This window comes from Sitophilus oryzae, unplaced genomic scaffold (genome assembly GCF_002938485.1).
Source record: "Sitophilus oryzae breed Bouriz unplaced genomic scaffold, Soryzae_2.0 scaffold_179_pilon_pilon, whole genome shotgun sequence".
Taxonomy (NCBI): domain Eukaryota; kingdom Metazoa; phylum Arthropoda; class Insecta; order Coleoptera; family Curculionidae; genus Sitophilus; species Sitophilus oryzae.
Genome location: NW_022146501.1, coordinates 6,401,860 through 6,427,476, shown reverse-complemented (window position 1 = coordinate 6,427,476; position 25,617 = coordinate 6,401,860). Strand labels below are relative to the sequence as shown.

The 25,617-nt window shown below is 32.7% G+C and overlaps 1 protein-coding gene across 2 annotated transcripts in view; it reads right to left on the bottom strand.

Annotated features, from left to right (window-relative positions):
• LOC115882642 (pyrokinin-1 receptor-like) overlaps nt 1-25,617 on the bottom strand; it is a 248,369-nt gene that overhangs the window by 174,507 nt on the left and 48,245 nt on the right. Inside the window, exon 2 of one of the 2 annotated variants that reach the window (XM_030900832.1) lies at nt 24,453-24,483. The exons of the other annotated variant lie outside the window; for it this stretch is intronic. The gene's annotated coding sequence lies outside the window, so the exon portion shown is untranslated. The remainder of the gene's footprint in view (nt 1-24,452; nt 24,484-25,617) is intronic. 2 annotated transcript variants of the gene reach the window in all.

Here is a 25,617-nt window from a genome sequence, read left to right as displayed (position 1 = left end):
TACGAAACTTGATAATCTCGAAAATACGTTCCGATTTCCGTTTAATTGTGGCAAATAACTGTAGGAATAACATTTTCTCATTCCACGTGCCCCGCTGTATTTGTCTTAATAACTACTTCCCTAGCTGGGTGTTAGTGGTTAAGCTAAAAATCATTTAGTAGGAAGCTGAAGCTAAAGGGGAAAGCAGAGAATAAAGATTAGGTTTTAGTTTAACGCTTTCATTTTCTAATTAGAAAGGGTTAGTGAATGAATTAGTAAAATAAATGTTTTGAAGATTTCTTGTATTCTGGCATTTAGAAGATGAGAGAGTTTGTCTATTTGTATACAGGGTTGTCCATCACATACGACACGGAGTATTGTAGCTAAACGATTAGATTTTTACAAATTGTAAGTTTTGGGTTCGCTGAAGGAATATTAGAGCTACAATTTAAAAATAATTTTACAATATACAGAGTGTCCCAAATAAATAAAATATATCAAAGTTGTATTTTTAATAAATGGCACACTCTGTATATTATTACATTTTTAGTTTCTACCATTAAAATAAAGGTAAATTTGATTAAGGTTTATCACACCTAAACCTTACCGTTTTTTGAAATATTTTCAATTTTGTGAAATTGCAGTAAAAATTTTAAGGCTTTTCATCTCTCCAAATATCAAATTTTTTAATACTAAATATTTACTGAAGTTTACTTATTGATCAGTTATTGTGTTGCAATAATAAAAATAATACTACCTCATACAGAGTGTCTAAAAACTTATTTTAAATAATTTCTAGCTTTAAACGGCAATAACTTGTTCAATTTAAATGGAACACTGCATATTTTACGAGAATCATATGCACAATTTAATTGTCTATCAAATTGTATTATACCATTTTCCTTATCCCTCCAATTTTTCATAGAAAATGCATTTTCTTATAATTTCTTGTAATACCCATGGAATATTATTATTTTAGAATGCTTTTAAAGCTAAAAATTTCTACGAAAACTTCAAGAGCTAATTAATAAATGGTATAAAACAATTTGATAAACAATTAAATTGTGCATCTGATTCTCATAAAATATACAGGGTGTTCCATTTAAATTAAACAAGTTATTGTAGTTTAAAGCTAGTAATTATTTAAAATAAAATTTTTAGACACTCTGTATCAGGTAGTATAATTTTTATTATTGCCACATAAAATTTAATAAAGAAAAACACTTCAGTACAATTATTTGGTTTTAAAAACTTAAATACTCCCAGAGAAATGAAGCATTAAAATAATTATAACTGTATTTTGACAAAACCCTAAATATTTCAAAAACGATAAGATTAGAAATGTAATAATATACAGGGTGTTCGGTTTAAAAAAATACAACTTTGATATTTTTTATATATTTGGGACACTCTGTATATTCTAAAAATATTTTTAAATTTTAGCTCTAATAGTCCTTCAACGAACCCAAAACTTAAAATTTGGAAAAATCTAATCGTTTAGATACAATACTCCGTGTCGTATGTGGTGAACAACCATGTAGACTTCTGAATTCTTTTTGAAGTGAAACTTCTTTACGCACACTGGGAGTAAAAATTCAAGTTCGTGACACACAAGCGCGAGACGAAAAGTGGTAAGAACAGCTTACGGCTTAGGCGCAAAACATAGTGGAGCGACGAGGAGAGCGGCGAGCAAGCAGCGCGACGTCGCGTCCAAAACAAACCTGTGAAGACAAGTACGCGTGAACATAGTACAGTACGTCTGCTGGATCTGTGTCTATGAAAGGAATGCGGACAAAAAACATTTAAATAAACAACAATATATTTTATACGTCGACTTGACGGGTACGTCACCGCAAATCGCTCCGTTCACTCATTTTATTGGCTACTTGCAAATTTGTCGAATTTTTATTGATGGGACGCGTCGTCTATTTTTTTTTACGAAAAGCATCGAGAGAATATCGTTTCCCCTCTCACGGATACCCCGTAGCTACAGAACGGACAAAACGTACTGTAAAGCGATCTGCTCGCCACTCTACCACAGCTCTACTATGTATTAGCACCTCGAGACTCGATATCGCGCTGCTTGCTCGCCGCTCTCCTCGTCGCGCCACTATGTTTTCAGCCTTATGGTGCGTATTCATTATCCGAACGAACGAACGAACGAACAAACGAACGAACGAACGAATGAAAGTGGGGTAAGGGTAAGGGGTAAGGGTATATTTAAGGTGCGTATTCATTATCCGCACGAACGAACGAATGAACGAACGAATGTTCGCTAGTGGTATGGACGGGGACCGCACGATAGAACCGCACGAGAAGACCGCACGCATTTCTTCATTCGCGCGCCAGTTCAAATCGTCAAGATATTGTTATAAACCTGTTTTTTTTGTTTATATACCGTCATTGAATTATCGCTAAGCAAGTTACTATGGAGCAGTGCATAAGAGTCGGGCTAGGAAGCGTGAGACCGGAGTTCGAATCTCGGCCGGAACATCACTTTTTATTTTTTTTAAATACTGTTGTATTCTATAGTTTATTTTTGTAGTATAAGAAAAGAACTATTTATTCTGTTATTTTTAATCTCCGTTATTAATATAAATTGATTGTTAGTACAATACCTCATTTAATATAAAATAATATTCTACTTTTTGAAATGTATCGGGCCCTAATTGTACCTAAAAGTAATATATTTTTAGTGATATACCATATTGTAAACTATTTAATATTTTAGTCACTTAAAAAGTTAATTTGCATTGAATAATTGCCTACCATTAAAGGAAATTTGAGCTATATAATCCTTGATGGGCATATTCTGGGTATGCAAATACTTCCTTTAAATTTTGGGTGTCGTTCAACCGATTTATTCTCAAAACCAGAAACTTCTACATATAAAAAGAAGCAGAGGTCACTAATTATAATAAACTTCACCCTTGGTATTACTTCCACTAATTATAATAAACTTCACCCTTAGAATTACTTCTATCACAATTACAATACGTTCATCTGCATTGGCATTTTCTACTTTTCGATGGGAAACAATAAACTTCCCAATATTTTTTAAATGATGTAACAATTCCTCTTGTGGTTACTTTTCCATAGATATCCTCAACTCTGTCCTCATGTGAATTCAGAGGCAATGAAAATGAAAATTATTTACCATAAACATCGCAAACTAAAAACCTAATAAACAATTTTATACCGAATATAGAAATAAATTCAGTATTCTTACCTATCGTCCAAATCCATGTTAATAGATAATTATTATTCTTAAATATATTTTTGGAACTGCTGGTTTTAGTAATTATTAAATTAAACGAACTAAAAAGTCTTAAAAATAAAAAATTCTTAACCATAACCTCAAAAATGCAGATCTCCTGTCAACTTTCTTTATTTTTTATTTATTCCTCATTTTCCTAGTGACGTCACAGGTGGTATGCGCGAACTGAACGAAATTGGAGCCGCTATCGATCATACCTTGTATTCTTTGTACCATGACGTCTAAACGCCTTTGATGTACCGACTCGAAGCGGATGGTCGAGCGCACGAACGAACGAACGGCCGCATGCGTTCGGTCCCCGTCTAAATATACCGCACTTTCGTTCGTTCGTTCGGATAATGAATACGCACCTTAAATCTGAAAGCGCACGCAGGCGAACGCCTTTGATGTACCGACTCGAAGCGGATGGTCGAGCGCACGACCGAACGAACGGCCGCATGCGTTCGGTCCCCGTCTAAATATACCGCACTTTCATTCGTTCGTTCGTTCGTTCGGATAATGAATACGCACCTTTAGAAATACGTAGTGCCGCAACGTGCATTTGTGAGCAGTCCACGTGTTTATCAAAAATATTGATATTTAAATAAAACATTTGTGAAAGTGAATCAATTTTTTTTATTATTATTTTACGCGTATAAAATTATTCGTTACACGTCAAAAACAATTTTCACGCGTAAAAAACGTAATTTTTACCCGTGTAAAACTATATGTTACCCGGAAAAACTATTTTTAACGTAAAAAACTATTCGTTACACGTAAAAAACTATTTTTTGTACGTAAAAAAATAGTAATTTAATTTATTACTTTTTCAGCATTTCAAACTACACTTTTTCAAACCTGTCCTTCAAATCCTCCAATTTAATAGCTGTTAGTAAGAAGTTTTACTTCAAATATGCGCACATAGTGCATACACAATTTTTTTTATTCAACTTTTCTATATTATTTTTATTAATTTCTATAATTTGCATATTTACTACAGAAACTTCATTAAAATCTTCAGATTTTATGTAATCATATTTAGATTTGTTACAAACCGCCATAGTTTGAAATAACATCGCCAAACTTGACGTTCAAAACTTTATTGACATGACTTAGGCACTTCACAAAATGTTGAAAAACTTAGTACATCTATCTCTGACAGTTCTACCTTCCTTTCCGTTTAGGACTAAAGGCAATAATTTTGCTAAATTCCTCGCCAAAATGTGAGCCAATACGACCTTCCTTGAACCCAAATTCGTAATTCGGAGATAGGCTAAATAAACTCTTTCTGGAAAGTACCCCAGACCAAATTCAGTTTTAAAGTTATTAACTTTTGTAATAAAAATAATTTTGGAGGGGGCTTAATCACCGCGACCTTGCATATCTATTGTATGTTCCTCTTTCTTGTGTTATTACGGATTATAACTCATCATACAGTATCAGGGCTTTGACAAAAGCCAGTATCTGAGACGATATTACAGAGATTAGTTCTCCATCTCCGATATCAGTCGTACCAAAGTTTATGGCACAAATGATTGTCGTCTCAGCGCACTCAGTGATGAGGTGTTTTGGTGTTTTCCCATTTTTTCCACAGAATCTGCATCCGCTTTTGTTTCTTAGCTTCAGTCTACTGAGGTGTTCATTAGGGAGTCAGTGTCCTGTTAAAAAACCCGTGACAATCCGAAGATTGTTCTTCCTTAAATCAAGAAAAATCTGTGATTTTTCTCGGTCGTAAATCCTAAGAAATTTCATCGAGTGTCTTAGACCGGGGGGGTTGGGGGATTCCCATTTCATCTTACGGATGAAGTCTATCAGGTTCTTGGGTTCCGCTTTAAGTTGGTTTCCGTTTGGAAAGCAGAGCGGTTCTGATCCAGTTAATGGAGCGCTCTTTGCTTTTTCATTATCTACTTTACTACTGAGAGCCGTCAAAAAGCCAAACATTGAGGCTCTGTTCACACCTTCTATTTATATCTTGACTTAAAAAGCTCTAAAGTGACTACTGACGCATTTTAAAATTGGCGTCTAAATTCTATCAATATTATTTGAGTTTTTTAACAACCGCTTGCCAAGAGCTATAAAATCATTTATATAATTTTTAATTTTTTTTCCATTAAAATAACTGAATAAAATAAAACAAAAATTAACGTTTTCCTCTTACAGTAAATCTATAAACGATATTTATTTTTCCGCTGAATGTAACTACGTTATTTGCCAAACGTTTGCTCTAATGTAGGTAAACATGCAACTCTAAGAAAATGTTCAGCCGTTTGTAATAGGTCCATTAATTTTACTTTAATTTACTTAAAAAAAACGTTTAATTTATTTTCTTCACAGTCTAGGCTACGGTGTATTTTTATAACTACTCTAAATATAAAGTATGTTATTGGTTTGAAGTGTAAATAAAGCAGCTAAACGTTTGATGATCATATATTTATAGGTACTTATATTCTGATATAATTTGCAATTTTTCAAAATAGAGCTGTAATACAGTATAATCGAAAAAAAAACGGCGTCAAAGACTTTGCTCAATATAAAAATAAAATTACAACCTTCGTAAGGCTAACTGGCAGTAAGCGCAATTAAAAAATAGGAGTACGGACCAAGTAACGACGTAGATGGCTTAACCTCGCCAAAATTATTATCGATTGTCATTCCCCAGCCTTTTTTGACGCCGTTTTTTTTTTATTTATATAAATTAATCATACTTGTTTCCTAATTTATTTCTTTGTGAGATTTACTCTAAATATGGTCCATTTTTTAACTGAATTGACTAGAATTTAGTTCATGTAATTAACAGAAAACTACTAAAGGCAATGTTGCATTTAGAAATGGAAAATAGTGTCGACGCTGGAATTTACTGAAAGCAATTAGAAGGAGGATTCCATTACACGCTATAGATCCATTATGTAGCTATATGTGGGTGTTCAGTTATTGATGTTATACATTTAAGTGCAATACGCATCATTATCAGATAATTAATTTTATTTCTAGAACTTGGATAATCCGGATACATATCGGGCAATATGATAAATCCTTTTTAAGGTGCAATATACAGTCTTTAAGCTTGATTTTCATGCGTCCGTTATCCGTTGATTCGATGGTCCGACGGCGCTCTGATTGGTCGTAGCGTTTTCGCTCCACTTTTCATCCGTAAATTTTTTACTCCAGCCCTTCAACGGAGAAACGGACGTTTTGAGACTTTTTTGAAAAATTTAATCTAACCTTAATAAAAATAATAGTACAAGAGCTAGCAACGTCGTGAAAACGAGAATTTTAAGAAAACTGGTTCTGTAATATAACTTTTGCTATGCTCCCCTGACCAAAGTGCGGACCGTCTGGGTACCGGTAGACTACTGCGCATCATATCTGTACAGGTTATCCAATTTTCGTGTTTTATGGGATTTCTCGTTTATGAGTAGAGATACAATGATGCGATTTTCACATTACTTTGCTACTTTTTTATTACAGTTGAGGGTTGGAAGCTTTGGTGTTACACAGCAAAATAAAAACACTAAATCACCACAATACACCAAAACACTTTTACTTTTACACTGGACGCGCGTTTCGCTAACCATGTTAGCATCATCAGCAGATGATTATAAACTAAAGTACAATCTACAAGTTGAGCGTTTATATACTCGCTCAGTGGGCACCGAGTGGCGTGGCAAAATATAGCCAACCGAGTCAGAACCCACTGAGCAAAACAGTTAGATTTCCGCCACTAGAGTAGTAGGAACAAAGAACTTGAAGGAATTGGACCGTTGTCTCTGTTCATACTATCTTTACATTTATTAATTCTGATGCTTTCATATGCATCTAATTGCCTGTAATTTGAGAGTTGTTTAATTAATTTTAAATTATTAAGACCTATACAATGTTCTTTATCAACAATATGTTCGACAACGGAAGATTTATCCGGTCTACCATATCTTATCTGAGCTAAATGTTCTTTAAATCTAGTTAATATTGATCTTCTAGTTTCCTCAACATATTTCTGATTACAATCTTTACAAGAAATTTCATAAATACCCGACCTTTCCAGTGGAGGTGTTTTATTCTTTGGATTACCTAATAATTGTTGTAATTTATTATTAGCACTATACACAAGTTTATAATTGACATTCTTAAAAATTCCTTTTAGACCACGGGATAACTCTCTATCAAACGGTATCGAAAAATATTCAGACGTATCTTTCTCCACTTGAAAAGTCGAATTTTCAGAAATCATTAACCTATACCTACGTTTTCTAATTAATTGATCAACTCGTGAAGGAGAATATCCATTATACTCAGCTACATTCCTAATGTAATCTCTTTCTATTTCATATCTTTCGTTGGAAAGTGGGAAACTAAATAATCTATGAACTAAGAAATTTAAACTAGCCATTTTATGTTCAACACTATGATGTGATTCATTAGGAATATATCTGCGTGTGGTCGTATTTTTCCTATAGATATCAAATTCCAGGCAATTATTAGTATTTCTAATAACTAATACATCTAGAAATGGTAATCTGTCGTTGTTCTAAATTTCATGCGTAAATTTAATGGAAGGAAAACGATTATTTAACTTAGAAATAAAATTATCTATGGTGTCTGAATGTGTGTCAAAAACAGCAAAAATATCATCCACATACCTAAACCATACTCTTGGAAAATACTCAAACTGATTCTTAGCCTCCACTTCAAACCTGCTCATGAATAAATTAGCCAAAAATGGAGACAATGGATCACCCATTGCTTTTTCTTTATTGCTTTTTTTTTTTTTTTTTTTTTTTAAACTCTAAAAGAATGTAACACCCTTGTTGATCTTTCTTTAAAGAGGAAATTGCAAGTATCCAATCCCTCATTACCAAAATTGTATGCTTTGCCAAAAATTCATAAACCGGACAAGTCTAAGCGCCCAATTGTTTCGGCTGTAGGTTCTCCGACTTATAATTTGGCAAAATGGTTATCAAGTGAGTTTGAAAATTTACCTGATCATGAACCTTCTTTCTCAGTTAGAAATAATATTGAATTCATTAACAAAATTAAAGATATAACATTGCATGAAGGTGAAATTTTGGTCTCCTTTGATGTATCTTCGTTGTTCCCAAGTGCTCCAATTCCACATACTTTAGGCTATTTGAAGGAATTACTGAACGCAAATGGTCTCGACAACAAAACTGTGATTGAATATATTGAGCTTACATCGTTATGTATGAAACAAAACTGTTTTCAATTTAATAACAACTTTTTTGAACAGCGGGAAGGTACAGCAATGGGTAATCCATTGTCTCCATTTTTGGCTAATTTATTCATGAGCAGGTTTGAAGTGGAAGCTAAGAATCAGTTTAAGTATTTTCCAAGAGTATGGGTTAGGTATGTGGATGATATTTTTGTTGTTTTTGACACACATTGAGACACCATAGATAATTTTATTTCTAAGTTAAATAATCGTTTTCCTTCCATTAAATTTACGCATGAAATTGAGAACAACGACAGATTACCATTTCTAGATGTATTAGTTATTAGAAATACTAATAATTGCCGCAGAATTTGATATCTATGGAAAAATACGACCACGCAGATACATTCTAATCACATCATGATCATGGAACATAATCATTCAGGTTAAATAGCCGGATCATCAGACCACAGTTTCCACTTTCAACGAATGACCTGGAAAAGATTACATTAGAATGTAACGTAGGTAATGGATATTCTCCTTCACTGAATTGATAAATGAAAACGTAGGTATAGATTATGATTTCTGACAGGTGACTTTTCATCTGATGAAAGAGTGGTCTAAATATTTTAAAGAATGTCAGTAAACGATGTGCAGTACGGTCTTAAAGGAATTATTAACAGTGTGGAAGATAAAAACTCACTGTCAGTATTCTGGATTCTTAGGTAATCAAGAATATGTTGGGCAAACTAGAAGATCAATAACTAACTGGCTGACTAGCTCGGGCAAACTATGGTGAACCGAATATCATCTTGCGTTATAAATATTGTCGTAGTAGATCAATGTTAATAGATTAAAATGAACATTCAGCTGAAGATCAAGCTATGGTATCCCTGGCAAAGTCAATCGTTTATGAACATATTGTCAGCAGTCAATTCCTTTGTTCCTACTACTCTAGTGGCGGAAATCTAACTGTTACGCTCAGTTGGCTCTTGACTCGGTTGGCTAGATTTTGCCACGCCCACTCGGTGCCCACTGAGCGAGTATATAAACGCTCAACTTGTAGATTGTACTTTAGTTTATAATCATCTGCTGATGATGCTAACATGGTTAGCGAAACGCGCGTCCAGTGTAAAAATAAAAGTGTTTTGGTGTATTGTGGTGATTTAGTGTTTTTATTTTACTTTTTTATGAAATTAAATATGCTACACATATGTTTGTCCTAGCCTCCTTGGTTCCTGAAATACAGGGCAAATTTGTGATGCGCAGTAGTGAATAGATGTTGAATACATATATGATGCGCAGTAGTGAACGCAACGTCTACCGGCAGCTACCGTCGAAATTAAAATATAACACCAATCACACACAAGCCGATCGTATATCCGATGAACGGAGGCATGAAATTACAGTAAATTTAAATATAAGGAATCAGTAAGAATATTTATTTGTTGGGCCTTTATTCTACTCTTCATTTATTTTAAGTAACGCTGTTATAACAACTATTATATATAAAGCTTCTAAAGTTAATTTTTTGTTTTTTTAACGTTAATCTAAAGCTTCTAATTCTGAACAAGCCGACAAATAAACGCGGCAAATTATTACTTTATTAACAACTCCCTTGTGAAGTGCTTCCACACCCTCTAAGACCTATAACAGCGTTAACATTTATTTAATTACCTTATCTCATGCTGTATCTTAACAGATAAGGGCAAGATTTCCAATTAGCCCTTGGTTCCCTTCACCTTTCGAATTTACGTTGGCTTCCTCTACTTGAAATTGGATAATAAAGTACTTTGAATGGTGGTAATTGGTTGGAAATAGGTTTAGAGTCGTTTCAATAATTTAGTTTGATTTATCATATTAACTACTAATATCACGCTCAGGTTGGTCTCTACACGGGGTGTCAAACCATCGACATAACGATATCTCTCTATTACGCTGTTTATTGTTATTTCAGGCGAGTTTATTTTTGCGCATAGGAAATTTTACTCGTTTGCACATCGTCATAAAAAACAATTTTCGTACCACGAATTAGGGATAAGATTTTTATCTGTATACATATAGTATACCTAATCTGTGTTATAATTTATTAATCTCTCGATTCTATGACAGCTACGGCCAATATTATATGACACTCAAACAATTTATTTTTTGAAATATACAGTGGCTGTGCTAATCACTAAATTTGACGTTTATAAGGCTATACAATTTTTTTTGACAGGCAGTTTTTTGCTCTAAAAACTTTAAATATTTTTTGTTGTCAAAAACCGTTAATGTTAGGTATAGTCTGTTTGATATCAAAATTCATAAAATTTTACAGAGAATTTAAGTATGTAATAAAAAATGGAGGTACTCATTTAAAATAAGGAAGCTGCTGTCAACTTCCGGTATTTCCGGAAGTGCCGCCATATTGAAAACATTTTTAATCGATAGATCTCATTGTGAAACAATAATGTACAAACAATCTTCGATCTAGATATTGTGGTTCTCTAGAAACTTCTAATGCACGCTCAGCCTGGGGCACCCTGTATATTAATACAAGACAGAGCTGTTTATAATAATAAGATTTTTTTTCTCATTTTAAACTTTAATTGTTTCCAACTCGTGCTAGATTGAAAAAATATTTTAGTTAAAAAGAAAACAAAAACTCGGTATTGTGTTATTGTAAACAGGAAATGAAAAACAGAAACTTTCAAATAATTTTCATGTCATTCAATTTCCGGGTTTTTGTCTTTCTCAAGCTTCGTGTATTATGTAGGTAATATATTATCCAAAATGTCACATAATGTACAGGAGGATAACGTGGACTAAGAATTTTTCATAGCAGTTCACGGCAAGAATTATATAATTTATATATATAGAAAAGTCCACAGACTTCGAGATATAGGAAAATCAAGTCCATTTAGCGTGTGTCCAAATTTTGACAAGTTTTTAAAAATGACAGTTTTGTTTAGACTGACGTTTAATTTCACCTGACCTCTCGGTGAATGATTTCTTTTTATAGGTGTACATAAAACCTAAAATTTACGGCCATGAAGAAATTCAAAACTTGAAGCAGTTAAGGCAGAAAATATTTAATGCCTTTGACACTATCACCCCTGATATGTTATCCAATGTGAGGAGAGAGGGGATTTTATGATCGTTTAGGTTATTGTTTAATGCAAGAGGGAGACATTTTTGAAAAAAAATTGTAATTTTTTAAATTTCATTATCCTGTTTTTTTACCGTTTACCCATTACCTACCTTGACGAACATGGGAAAACAAAGGTCCTTTTCAGGACCACAAATATTTTGATTGAGAGATTTGTTACTTTTACATTTTTTTTGGATTAAAAAAACAAAAGTTGTTAATATAATACCAATTTAAAAGTGTTTTAGTTTTAGTTTTAATACACACTATGATATAAAATTTATTATAATTTTAATGTACATTATTAATACTATTATTCATTCGAAATGGCATTAAGGCCCAATTGCACCAATAATTTAATTTTTCTTAAAGATAAGTAGAGCTTAGAATGAGCTGTATTTATATTTACTTTAATATACACCTTAAATAAGGGAATTTGACTGATACAATTTTTTAATTTCAATTGTTTTTAATTATTCTAACAATTTTAGTTCAATTTTTAATAAAATTTATTTAATATTAATAGAAATCCAGGAGATTTGAAACCTCTTTTAGCGATTTATAACATTCTCAAATGAATTACAGGTGCCCTTATTTTCTATGAAAACCACACAGCTTTTTTCATAGTCGCTGCAGTTGCTATAGCTATAAAATACTAATTTTTTAAGGTGTGAAAATTGCGACACACGCTAAATAGACTTGATTTTTCCTGTCTCAAAGTCTGTGGACCTTTCTGTATACGTAAAACAGCAAGAAAACTATTTCAACATAATATACAAGGTGTGTCTTAAATAAGTGCAAATATTTTTAGGGGTAGTATATTTCTACCACAGAAACACGATTATGATGGTTTTTTTTTGGAAAAAAATTTGGAATTTTTTTTAGTTTTTAGTTAAAAACATAATTTCTTGATAATATGGCAATATAGGTAGTAGATTAAATTTACAAGAAAAACAAACAGAAAAGATCCAGTGGTTCTCAAAATTTAAGCAAAAAATTATTTTTTTTTATATTTGCAAGGTAAAAAACTCGGTTATTTTGGTTTTATTTGAATAACCACCATATTGAAAGTGCCACCATATTGAAAAATGTTTTAATCGATATATCTCATTGTGAAACAAAGACGTGCAAAAAATCAGCGATCTAGATATTGTAGTTCTCTCGGAACTTTTAATGCACGCTCAGCCTGGGACACCCTCTATAACATAATTATATGGCGAATTTAAATTTAAATGTGTTTCAAAAGTTCATATTCAATTTCCTTTTATGTAATACAAGTTGGCAAATTGCTTCCATGTTACTAGTAATACACATACATATTTATGCAGCTATAGAAACTCATCTATTCATTGAAACTTGTAATGGGTAATTAAAATTTAGATAGTAGCTTATACTTCAATGGTATTAATAAAGGACAGAGACTGTATTAATTGACAAATTAATTATTGGATATTCTAATATACAGGGTGAGTCTTAAATAAGTGCAAATATGTTTAATACTATCGCTTTTTCCTGTTCAAAATACTCTATTAGAGTAAGTATTAAGTTGCGATGAGTTTTTTACGACTATTAAGCCTTCTTGTGTACTTCGCACAGTTTTTTTTTCGATCATATGGTATAAGGGATTGAGACTGTACTAACAGACAAATAAATTATTGGATATTCTAATATACAGGGTGAGTCTTAAATAAGTGCAAATATTTTTAGGTTTGGTTTGTATAATTTTTTAAAACAACCAATCGATCGTCATCTCATAGCCATCGCTGACGCCGTTTTTATTTGATCATACCATATATTTTCGAACACGATTATGAGGTTTTTTCTCGAAAAAAAAGTTGAAAATTTGGAATTTTTTGAAAAAGAAATTAGGAATTTTTGTTTGGTTTTTAGTAAAAAAACATAATTTCTTGATAATATGACAACATAGATAGTAGATTAAATTTACACGAAAGAAAACCCAAAGGAATTTTTCTAAGTAAAATTACTCGGTTATTTTGGACTTGAAAAACCGTATAGGGAAAATACACACATGGCAAAAATTATTGCATATATCGATATTTTTATTTTATTTTGGACCTAATATGATTCTTTTTATATTTTTGGACATATTGGCTTACTACACGACTAACTAATATAAAATTAAAAATCTAAGTGCAACTAAGCTGTTATTATAATTTTATTTCATAATGAGTGAAAATCAACAAAAACAAATTTCATTTTAAACAGAAAATATTGAAAACAAATTTAATAATGCTGTGGAAACATCTTCCACAAACAATAATGTTGAACAAGTTTTTATTCATTTTACATATAACCGTTATCAATACATAGTTGGTTGTACTTATATACCACCAAACTCTCCTTTAGAAAGTTACACAAATCATATGTCAGACGTCAGTCATATTATGAGTAAATATACTAACTGTAAAATATGCAAAATACATTTACCTCTGAAATCGATGTTAACCTATCTAATATTGAAATTAAATATGAAGATCTGCTCAGTACTATGTTAAGTTTAAAAATCAACAAAGGACCTGGACCTGATGGTCTTCCCAATCTGTTTTTAAGAGAATGTGCAGTAAGCCTTTGTGAACCTCTATGTTTTATTTTTAATCGCTGTGTGTCTACTGGGGCATTTCCAATTGACTGGAAACATTCCTTTGTCACTCCAGTTTTCAAATCCGGCAACGAATCATCCATCAGTAACTATCGTCCAATATGCATTCAGTCTGCCATTCCAAAATTACTTGAAAAAATGTTAATTCCAACATTAACTAATTGTTTTAAAAATATTATTGTAACTAATCAGCATGGTTTCTTTGGAGGCAGATCTACGGCTTCGAACATGTTTCCATACGTAAATTTTGTTCTGCAATCTATGAACGATAAAACCGAAGTCCATTCAATATACACTGATTTTTGTAAAGCCTTTGATTTAGTGGATCACGAAATTCTAATAGTAAAATTACATGCCTATGGTATTCGTAGTCCCTTATGTGATTTTTTTAAATCGTACATTACAGGCAGAACCCAGCAAGTGAAAGTAAAGGGGAGTTTGTCCAATCATTATGCAGTTTTCTCTGGAGTGCCGCAAGGTTCCCATCTTGCACCAATTTTATTTAGTATCTTTATAAACGATATAGGAAATAATTTTACTAGTCGATACTTATTATTTGCAGACGACTTAAAGATTTACCGGGACATAAAAACTATTTCAGACTCTATGGAACTGCAGAGTGATATTGATCTACTCAATGACTGGTGTGTGGACAATAAACTCAAACTAAACATTAATAAGTGCTCTTTTATTATTTTTATTAGGGGCGAAAGTAAGTTTGATGTAACGTATACTATTAATAACACCAACTTAATCAGAGTGTACACTGTTAAGGATCTTGGAATATCGCTTGACTACAAATTAAATTTTAACAACCATTATGACAATTTAATATCGAAGGCAAACAGGAATTTGGGGTTTATTTTTAGAAATACCAAAGATTTTTTAGACCCGTCCTCAGTAATAACATTATATAACAGCCTAGTAAGATCATCACTAGAGTACTCTTCCATAATCTGGATGCCACATTATGAAACACATAAAAGTAGATTTTTCCAAATTGAGAAAAAGTTTTTAAAATATATGAATTTCTTCCTTAGTAAGAATAACATTCTGTTGAATATGATTGAGACTTCAGAGTATCTAAACTTCCAAAAGTTGGAGCTTAGATGGGATTATCTGGCTGTATGTTTTTTCTACAAACTAATATCGAATCGTATCGATTCACCAGATTGTTTGGCAAATTTCGACTTTCACATTGCTCCAAGACATCTGAGGTCACAATCGTTGCTGCACTTAAGAACATATTCAACTTTTTATGCACAAAATTCCCTGCAAATAGAATTTCCAGAAGTGTGAATGGGTACGACTTGGATTATTTTAGTAATTCCTTAAGTATATTTAAAAACCGTGCTAGAAATGTAATTGTTTTCAAGAATGAATTGTAGACTAGGCTTGGCCTTTGTTATTTTTTTCTCATTATTATTTTGTTAGTTTATGGAATCTATTATTTCTATATTTTGTATAATTTTTGTATTATCTATTATCTATTCAAATTGTATTTTTTGTTGAATGCCTCTGGCGTTTATGAAATAAATAAATAAATAAATAAATTATTTCTCACAACTAATAGTCTGTATTGCCTCCTCGATCCTCAATGCCAGCTGTGAGATGACGTGGCATGCTCTCAATTAAGTTATCCAGAAGATGTTGAGGAATGGCTTTCCATGTTTCGCGCAGCAAATTTTCGATCCATTTAAGGTATGGGGGGGATCATTCCTTTTGACAATATGGCGTTTTAACATGTCCCAAGCATGCTCGATCACATTCATATCTGAAGACATCGGTGGCCACCACAGTTTTCCCCCTTATACTCTCTTCCTCACAAAATTCGCGAAACGCTAAAGTGTGATGGGGAGGAGCATTATCGTCCATGTAAACAAATTCATCCCCCATTGCCCCTCGAAATGGACGCACAATAGGCTCTAAAACGTCTCTAAGATATGAGGCACTTGTCATTGTGCCATCAATAAAAACAAGAGGAGTTCGAGCTCGGTACCACAGATTAGGTATCCTATAAGTATACAGATAAAAATCTTGTCCCTAATTCGTGGTACGAAAATTGTTTTTTATGACGATGTGCAAACGAGTCAAATTTCCTGTGCGCAAAAATAAACTCGCGTAAAATAACAATAAACAGCGTAATAGAGAGATATCGCTAAACCGAATAGCGTGCATGGACGTTAATAAGGCCAGGTGTTATTTCCTTTAGGTGAGGTGGTATTAACTCTCTTCATTTATAGTTATCGGATCGGAAAGAATTCTGTTCGCGTCGCGTCCGCTATTTAAACTTAACCTAACTTTGAATTTAAAACTTTGAAATTGTTTTGTTTACTAGGTATTTTAAAACTAAAGGGCTAAAGGGGCTTTCCAGTGCTTTATTGTTCAACGTCTGCCAGTGGGTTTAGGGCAACAAGCAACAAATTCTCTTAGAAGGGCTAAGTCGTCATCTGCTGTAAACCTAAGACTCTTTATAGGTTCTTTAGTATTGGAAGAGGTGGAATCCATATTTTGGGAAATATTTATTTAATTAAAACTAATCCCAGCTACTTAAATATCAAATTACCTAATAAAACTAAAGCAATAATTCAAAACAATTCAAACATAACCTAAAATAAAAGATCTCGCCGGCCGGCTCCGGTTGTCAAAAACCCGCACATGCCCATTTAAGCAATTTTTAAACGTTATCAGAGGTTATTTAGAAAGAGCGCTTGGTGTAATTGATCCGCAAATTACGTCAGGCGGTTACGTTATTAGCGGGTGTTGCGTTAAAAATTGACTCGCGCATATCGTAACCATGATAAGGTACGCGTAAATACTGGATGACGCTATTCGGTTTTCCGATATCTCTCTAATAACTGTGCCGGTCAGGCGCTGTGCACAATTTTAGAGGCCATAAGTGGGCGTGCTATGTGCGTAAACTAGTAACCTAACTAGTGCCCGATTCCGAAAATTGGAACCACGAAAAACAATAAAGAAAAAACAAAGATTATAATCTGTATAATCTGTGTCGGTACATTATACCTGCCCATACCATAATGCTTCCCCCTTGTAACGGGACACTGGGTTGAGCTGCATTCAAGCGTGCTCGTCTTCCAGATGCTTTCCAGACCAAAGTTCGTCGCGAGTCTGACACTAAGCCTATTCTTGTTTCATCACTAAACATGACGAAATTCCAATTAGGTCCATTTGCTCTCATCTCCTCAGCCCATTGTAGTCGCGTAATTTTGTGCTGTAAATTAAGCTTCGGAACACGTAGAGGCCTGCTTAAATCTAATCCTTTGTCATGGAGTCTTCTTACTATGGTCTTTCTTGAAACATTTACTCCTTCAAGGCGAGCTAACTCATTTTTAATAGCACTACTAGAAAGTAGGGGATTCCGTCGTGCAATTAGGGATATTTGACGGTCTTGCACAGCAGCAGTAACTCTCTTTCTACCTCTTCCAGGCCGGTCTGTAACCTCGTTTGTCTCCCTGATTTTTTTTAATATTCGCGAAACATCGCTTTAGTTAACTCCTACAAGTTCAGCTATTGCAACTTGCCGGTAGCCCTGTTGAGACAGTGTTACTATTCTGACTCTATTAAACTGTAAAATAATGTTTCTAGGCATTTTAAGGCCAAAACAATGGTCAAATTTCTTCTGAAACCCAAGAGACCACAAATCGAAATGTGCAATAATTTGTAATAATATTGGGTCTGAACGATAAACATTGTTTACCATATCCATTTTAACAAAAAAATGTTTATTGCAGATTATTAAAGCTATGTATAAAAAAGATTCTTTAAATTCCTTTCCGTATATTTTTAAACGATATATTATGCAATAATTTTGGCCATGTGTGTATGTTTCTTTTATCGAGATCTGCCAACCCTGAAAATATTTGCACTTATTTAAGACTCACCCTGTATAGAATGCATTGTTCCCAATGCGATATTCCTTAAAATAAAGTCACATTGGGTCAATAGACGTTTGTTAGTATATTTTGTGTTGTTTTTCTTATTATTTAAGGCAGTTATAAGACACTAAATTTAAACACACTTTAACTTACGACAAACTTTAGGCAAAAGAACTTCCACCACATTAAGCGTTTTTCGGAGTCCTTTCATTAATCCTAATTACTTTGTCGTGTAGGTAAACTCGGCGACAAAAAAAGAAGTTTTTCTGTAATTAGGTCCCAATACAAAGGTCCATTCGTCGACTGTGGCAAGTTTAATGAACTTGAATTAACTTCCCTTGAGAGACAGCAAAATAAATTGTCTCTATAGATATTGTGTCGTCCTTCAGAATCAACAAATAAACTAAAAACGTATATTTGATACCAATTAAACTTTTAGTTACGTAATCGAGGGCACGATTTTTAAATTCATTGTTGTCAACCATGGACATATTCGGCGCCGGGCTGACTAACTGGAATTTAAATTTCCCGCTGGAGATTCAGGTGGTAGTTCCGCTATAAAAAATGTCAAGTTGCCATATTTATTTATTTTTTTCCTGACATTCTTGTCATTCGTTTTGACACTTTAGTTTTGTATTACGAGTTTTTGGTTTAAATAAATAGCGTTGTGATACTATAAGCTTAAAAATGTTTACTAGCAGACCTTGAAGCCGAACATTGTTCTTTTTAAAACCTCTTTTAGTGTGAAGTGGTACAAGATAGCTTAATAGCCGTAAAAACTCATCGCAACTTTATTAGATTATTTCGAATGGGAAAGCGGCAGTAATGACCCTTTATGTTCCTTAAGTGCTGTGAAAAAGGTGAGTTTTCTTGATGTAAATAATAACTGGTTATATATTTACAATTAATTTATTTTTGTTTCCTAAAACATTTCCATTAAAAGAAAATATGTAAAAGTGGTCAACGCTGTCAATGTGACTGAAAGTTTATTTAATAAAAAATATACCTATAACAATATTACATATTATGGTTTCTATTTTATTTTGGCTGTGTGACAGAAATAAAGAAATTTGTCATTATTTCTTCGACAGATGTGATGGACATAAATTAATTCACCACGTTCAAGCACACTTCAGCTCGAATTTTTCTTATACGATTTAATTTTCTTAGTTTTTGCGAAGTCTACACGTACAAGAAGAAATAGGAGACATGTCTGTCGTTTCTATAAGCCTTAGCATTTTTATAAGAAAAAAAAATAGGTAAAGATGAATGAGCGAAATTGTGATTGATATACAATGTATACGTAAGCTAGGGGACAATAAGACTTTTTTTGAAAGACTGGATTGCTTGATGGTGTATATGAATCCTCAATATTCAAACTTTAATATTATTTTTGCTGGTGACTTTAATGTCAACTTCTTTGACCAAACCTGTGATGGGACTATAATATTAGAAAATTAGCAGGAATAATTTGGGCCAGCGTAGAAAACAATAGACAACAATGGGCCCAACTACAAAGACAGTATCTTAATATGTGATGGAGGCCACACCATAATGAGGAAGATGCATATATTTTATTTTTCGCCAGAAACTGTTCAATTTATTAGAATAAATTTGTATAAATGCAAAAAAAACTTTTTTCTTGAAAGCAGTAATACAATTTTATAAAATGGGCCATTAAAATACTATGGATAACGCAAACGACGCCTCGCGAATTGAAACGATATTCTATTGGTCTGACGTCACCCGCCGTTCTTGTCGACGCGCGATGGCCAGCAACAGCCAGACGTGTTCCGTTATTTAGGTGGCGTACTAAGACATTTTTGTTGCTTTTAGCGTTGACTGAAGGAGTTTTTTATGCTTTTTTGTGCAGTTAGTATTTGTATGTGTTGTGTGTTCTGAGAATTTTTTAAGTAATGGCAGATTCCGGGTTTGTAAAAGCACAATCAGATAACTTGCCAAAAGTCGATGCTTTTATGTTGGCTGCTTTTATAAATACAAATTCCCAATTTATTGGTGCTGAATTACGAGGAAAAAACAGAGAGGTATGTAACATTTATTCTTTGTAGTACTGAGGCATATTTAAGTATAAGTAGGTACCTACTGTTACGAACTTTTATATAGTTATAAATTAATGTTATAAACTTATTTATCAGGTAGGGAGACGTATGGAGATAATGCTATAGGTTATGTAGAAGTGAAAAGAGACAAAAATATTTCTTTAGTACGTGGAAAAATAACTCCAGAGCATAGCGTGAAAAAGAAAGTTTTTTTTTTATATATTCCCTTACCCTTGTTATTTTTAAAGATTGTTTTTTTTACGAAATTATAGGAAATAAATTGTGCATCAGTAATGAAAATATTATACAAGGTGTCCCATAAGCAAACGCCAAAATTAAATTACTTTTTTAAGTGAAACACCCTATATATTTTTGGATTCTTCGGAAATTTCTAGATATTCTAGATATATTTCATGTATAATATCCTATACCTATCTTCAAATGTTTACGAAATATTGACAGTTGAAAAGCGAAAAATACCTACAATTTTCTGGACCGCCTTTTTTGAGACACCCTGTATAACTAGAATTAATTTTAAAAGAGAGTATATGAAAAACCATGCAACTTTTTTATTTAATGTTTTCTTCTAAAACTTGCAGTTAAGGCTGTATATGGGTGTCAAAATATAATGAATAATCCTGTACATTCAAATTTCATATACCTATGTAAGACAATATACATAAATATATGAACTTACATCAAAATGATCTTCACAACAATAAATCGTAAAAATAGAGGATAATTTAACGTTTTTCTTTTCATCTCTTCTCATGGCCTGGGAGCATTTTTTTCTGTTTTTGCTCATCCATTACTATTTACAAATATCACTAATTACTAATTATGTATTAATTAACACAAATAACTAAAATTTTGACACGGATTCAACAGCGTTTAAAAGCAAACTGTGTAAAATCAGTGTTGCCGCACCCTACTTTTATCGCGTACCACATTCTAAACTAAAAATGTACCACTTTGGTACAATTTTTTAAAGCAAAACAAAATGCATCTGCAAATGACTTTAAGCGGTTTGGCCGTTGTGAATTTCTTCATAAATTTCTACATAAAAAAACTTCATGGAGAAAGACACAAATCGAGACGAAAAACATGAAATAGAAACTCAGAAAACCCAATTTTAAGTATAGGTTGAAGAAATCTAGTAATTCTAATACTACACACGATACTTGGAAAACTTTTATTAAAAAAAAACGTAAATATAGAAGCATGTTAGAAACAGCAAATTTCCAAGTTTTTTTCGGCTTATTTAATATAGGTAACCCTATAGACATTACAACGTTTATATGTCGTTAATTATGCGGATGTCTCCGAATGGTATCGGTAAGCGCGTTTAATGCAATTTCAACGACAATAATTATTAAATATTTATTCATTTTCGGTGCGCGTGGGAAATAATTATTGTACCAAAACATCCTGGATTTGAAAATGTAGTACCACTGTACCAAATAGAATTAAAAGTATCAAATTTGGTACAAATGTACCACTGCGGCAACACTGTGTAAAATAAACACGCGTCTGGCTCCACTCAACCAGAAGAACGGCGGGTGACGTCACAGCGGCAAGGCGCGGTAGAGAGCGTTTGCCCGGCCATTTAAATTAACAATATTTAATTATTTTATATTAGAGGCATTTCTTAACCGATATCAACGATTTTTTTTTGTTCAATTTGTAATTATATGAACTATTTTTTAAAACCATTATTTAAAAACATGCATTTTCCTCATTGTAAATGGTTGAATAAGCTGAACATGATTATGATGATAATTCTAAATTTCAGAGAAACGGTAATAGGCCAGTCGCCAAGTATTAAAAAATAGCTTATGACGGGAGCAAATCCGGACAAGCTAGGATAAATTTTATTTTATTTAGTTTAGTGCAAGGAACAACGTGTTAAATTTGCACCACCCCCAAAGCCCGGATTTGGCCGCCATCTTAGAAAAAGTGGCTAAAATTCAGTTTATTTTTCATTATTTGTCAATAACTCGATTTCTATCAACTTTAGTGCAAAAAATTATCTCGGTTTAAACACGCTGAATATATTACGAGTATAAGCAGTTATTATTTCCTCTATTCTAGGCAGTTTTTGTCTTTCCGAGAACACTTTTTATTTCTCCACGCATTTAGTGGCTGCGACACCACATCCGTATTATACAGACAAGGAAAAATGAAATTCGTTAATGTTTTTTTACAGCAAGAAAAAGAATTATTACAGACAGTTTCGCAAACTTTCAAAGGCCCAAACGCATCCCCAGAAGATATAGAAAAAGCTGGAGAACGATTTCTTCTTCACTATATGGATCCAAAAAATGCGACTCATTAGATAAGTACAGATATCAGTGTTTCGTAAAATCTATTACCAAAAGCTTACCAAACCTAGCATTATTACCAGCGACCAAAGACGCAGCTCGCTTGCACTCCTTCCGTACGTACAGTCAGGTACAGCTATGGTATAGGAATGAAAAATCACCTCTGGATTGGGGATGGAAAAATTCAAAAAATGGGTTGATGCCCATTGCTACTTCCCAAGATGCAGCTCCCCAAGAATTATTAAATCTGATTTCATGTAAATGTGCCAAAGGTTGTAATACATCTTGTAATTGCCGCAAAGCAGGTTTGCTTTGCTCGGTAATGTGTGCACTTTGTCAGGACAAATCATGTTCGAATAGTTTAGAGGTGGCAAAATTAGACAAAGATGAGTACGAGGACAATTTTTCTCTCGGTAAAGATCAACGAAAAGAATATTCTGCACCTTATGAACCAGATCCGGAATATGATACAGATGTGGAAGACATTCAGGAAGATTATATTGAACAGCCAGTAACATCAAAAAAACGAAGGAACTCTGATGAACCTTCCACCTCAAAAGAAACCTAAGTTGACGACATGTGGATTATATTGGAAATGGGTACTTTACCACAAGGCAGCTCCCTGAGAGATAAGGCGGTTAAACTTAATTTTCCACCAGTCGCGCAACAATAAAAATTTAGTCCGTTATTGCGGTCATAATGCAAATTGCGTTCTTCCATTATGACCGCCACATCAGGCTACTGCCAACCAGTAGCAAACAAGTTTTTAGGCTTTATGTCTCGGGGGTGCCGCTCAAGGTGGTGTGGAAACAAGTACAGTTAACCCCGGATATATTGAACACGTACATTATATCAAACTTTAATTTTGTTTTCGTAAAATTCGATACTTTGGGTAGTCGCACGAAAAAAACCCATACAACGTTTTTTATAGAGTTTTTCCTCTTCTTTAATTTTGGTCTCTACATATTACTTTTATACTACTACATACGAGATAACTTGGAAACGGGTCGTCGCACGGAAAAAGTACATAGAACATTTTTATAGAGTTTTTCTTCTTCTTTAATTTTGGTCTCCACATATTTTGCACTAAAGTTGATAGAAATCGAGTTATTGACAAATAATGAAAAATAAACCGAAATTTAGCCAATTTTTCCAAGATGGCGGCCAAATCCGAGCTTTACGGGGAGTGCAAATTTAATACGTGCTTCTCGACACCAAACTAAACAAAATAAAACTTATTCCAGCTTGTCCGGATTTGCTCCCGCCATCGATGCACTTGCCGACTGGCCTATATTTGATTTTCAAACACAATTTGGTGTTGAATTTTCTTACCGAATACCTCGTCTTCGACTCGGGATAATTTTCAAAATATTCATGAGCTCGAAAAAATTTCCGGAAATAATTTGACCTCTAGTGGTATTACTAGAGATAATTCTAAATTTCAGGGGAACGGCAAGGACATGGAAAAAATGTTTCAAAAAAAGCTGTCCCCCAGCTTCTAGCCACCCTATCTCGGTTAATTTTGATTTGAGCAAAAAAGTATAGAGACCATTTTTATGTAAAATTGAACGCTCTACAACTTTTATTTGAACTTTTTTCTTTACTGTTTCTCTGAAGTTTCGAATAAATAATTTTATTTGTTTATCTCACCCCTTTTCGGGGGTGAATTTAAAAAATCTTTCACAATTCGTTTGTAGATCGTTCAAAGTAACTTATCAAAAATTCAAGTTTTTACCAAAACTTCGTATTGAAGGCCTATTTTCTTGGACTATAAAGATATTATCCTACAAGGATATTATACTATACTGTGTTATAGGGAAAATCAGCCAAAAATATGTCTAGAAGATACACTTTTTAATACTGCTTTTTCATTTATTTATGATATATATTTATATTTTTTATAAACATACATAATTTACAGGATGATATTACCAAATCACTATTAATTATAAAAGATATAAATAAATATACACTCTTTTACATGAAAATCTAAATAATTTTATTTATTTTTAATATTATTTACCTTTGTAATTTGTTCTTGGAGGTTCGATTATCTGAAACAAAATGAATAATAAATTTAATAATAGCAATTTTAGTGTTTCTTTTATCAACAACGATAATTTACAGAAATATATTTTTGCAATATGCTGTTATTTTCTAAAAAGAAAAAAAACAATATTGTATTTGTCACTTTAATCTTAATCAACTATTCTTACGCCCACTATTGTGATCTCGGACCTAACCCTCATCAACTGGGCTGTCTTGGAGTGGATTTTCCCAACTGGAAAACTAAATGTAAAATATAACACCCTTGTTTCGATGTTGTTCAAAAATGTCAACCTAATTTTACACACAGATCTCTATGAAATATAAAAATGACAAGAGCATTTTTCATATTGTTCTAACATACCTATATAAAAGAGTTTCCTTATTTTGATTTATTTTTAAACTTGAAAAAAACATGCTTTTGAATAAGTACTACAAAATTCATGACGAATATTCAATGCATATTTTTTTTTCACTATTGAAAAAATTATTATTATTATCATTATTTTATTCACTTCAAAAATTGGACTAAGAACTATATTTCTCAATTTTTTTATTTTCTCTTAGATATTTTTTCATAAATTTCGATTACTAGTAATGGAAATTCATTGCATCAATGAATCAAGCCGCAGGATAAATGTAAGAGATTATTGAAGTTAATGAAATATACTTTTTCAGTTATTTTTAGTACACGTAAATGCATTTCCGGATTAAAGTAGCCTCGTGTCACCTAAAATTAGATATCGAATTCGTACATCAATTTATATTATTGGCGTTGGAAACATATAATTTTATTTTCGGTAAACTATAATGAAAAATATATTGCAGTTCCGAAAATATTTTAATTGATATGTTAGAGTGTGTCAGTTAGAGGTGTGAGTGTTAAAAAATAATACGATCAGGAAAAATTATTCAATTATAAATTTATAAAAAAAAAATATATTTTATTATATTATTTTAATTATTCGATTTAAATTAAATTTGGTATGTCGATAAATTGGACCAAGGACCAAGGCCAACTTGATAGTATACTGTGACAGTTAGTTTTGACATAGTAGAAGGAAAAGAGTAGTTGCACTCTCCCAAATATTTTCTGCCAGTTTTTACAATCTGTTGAATATCGGCAGATTGCAGAGCGTTTC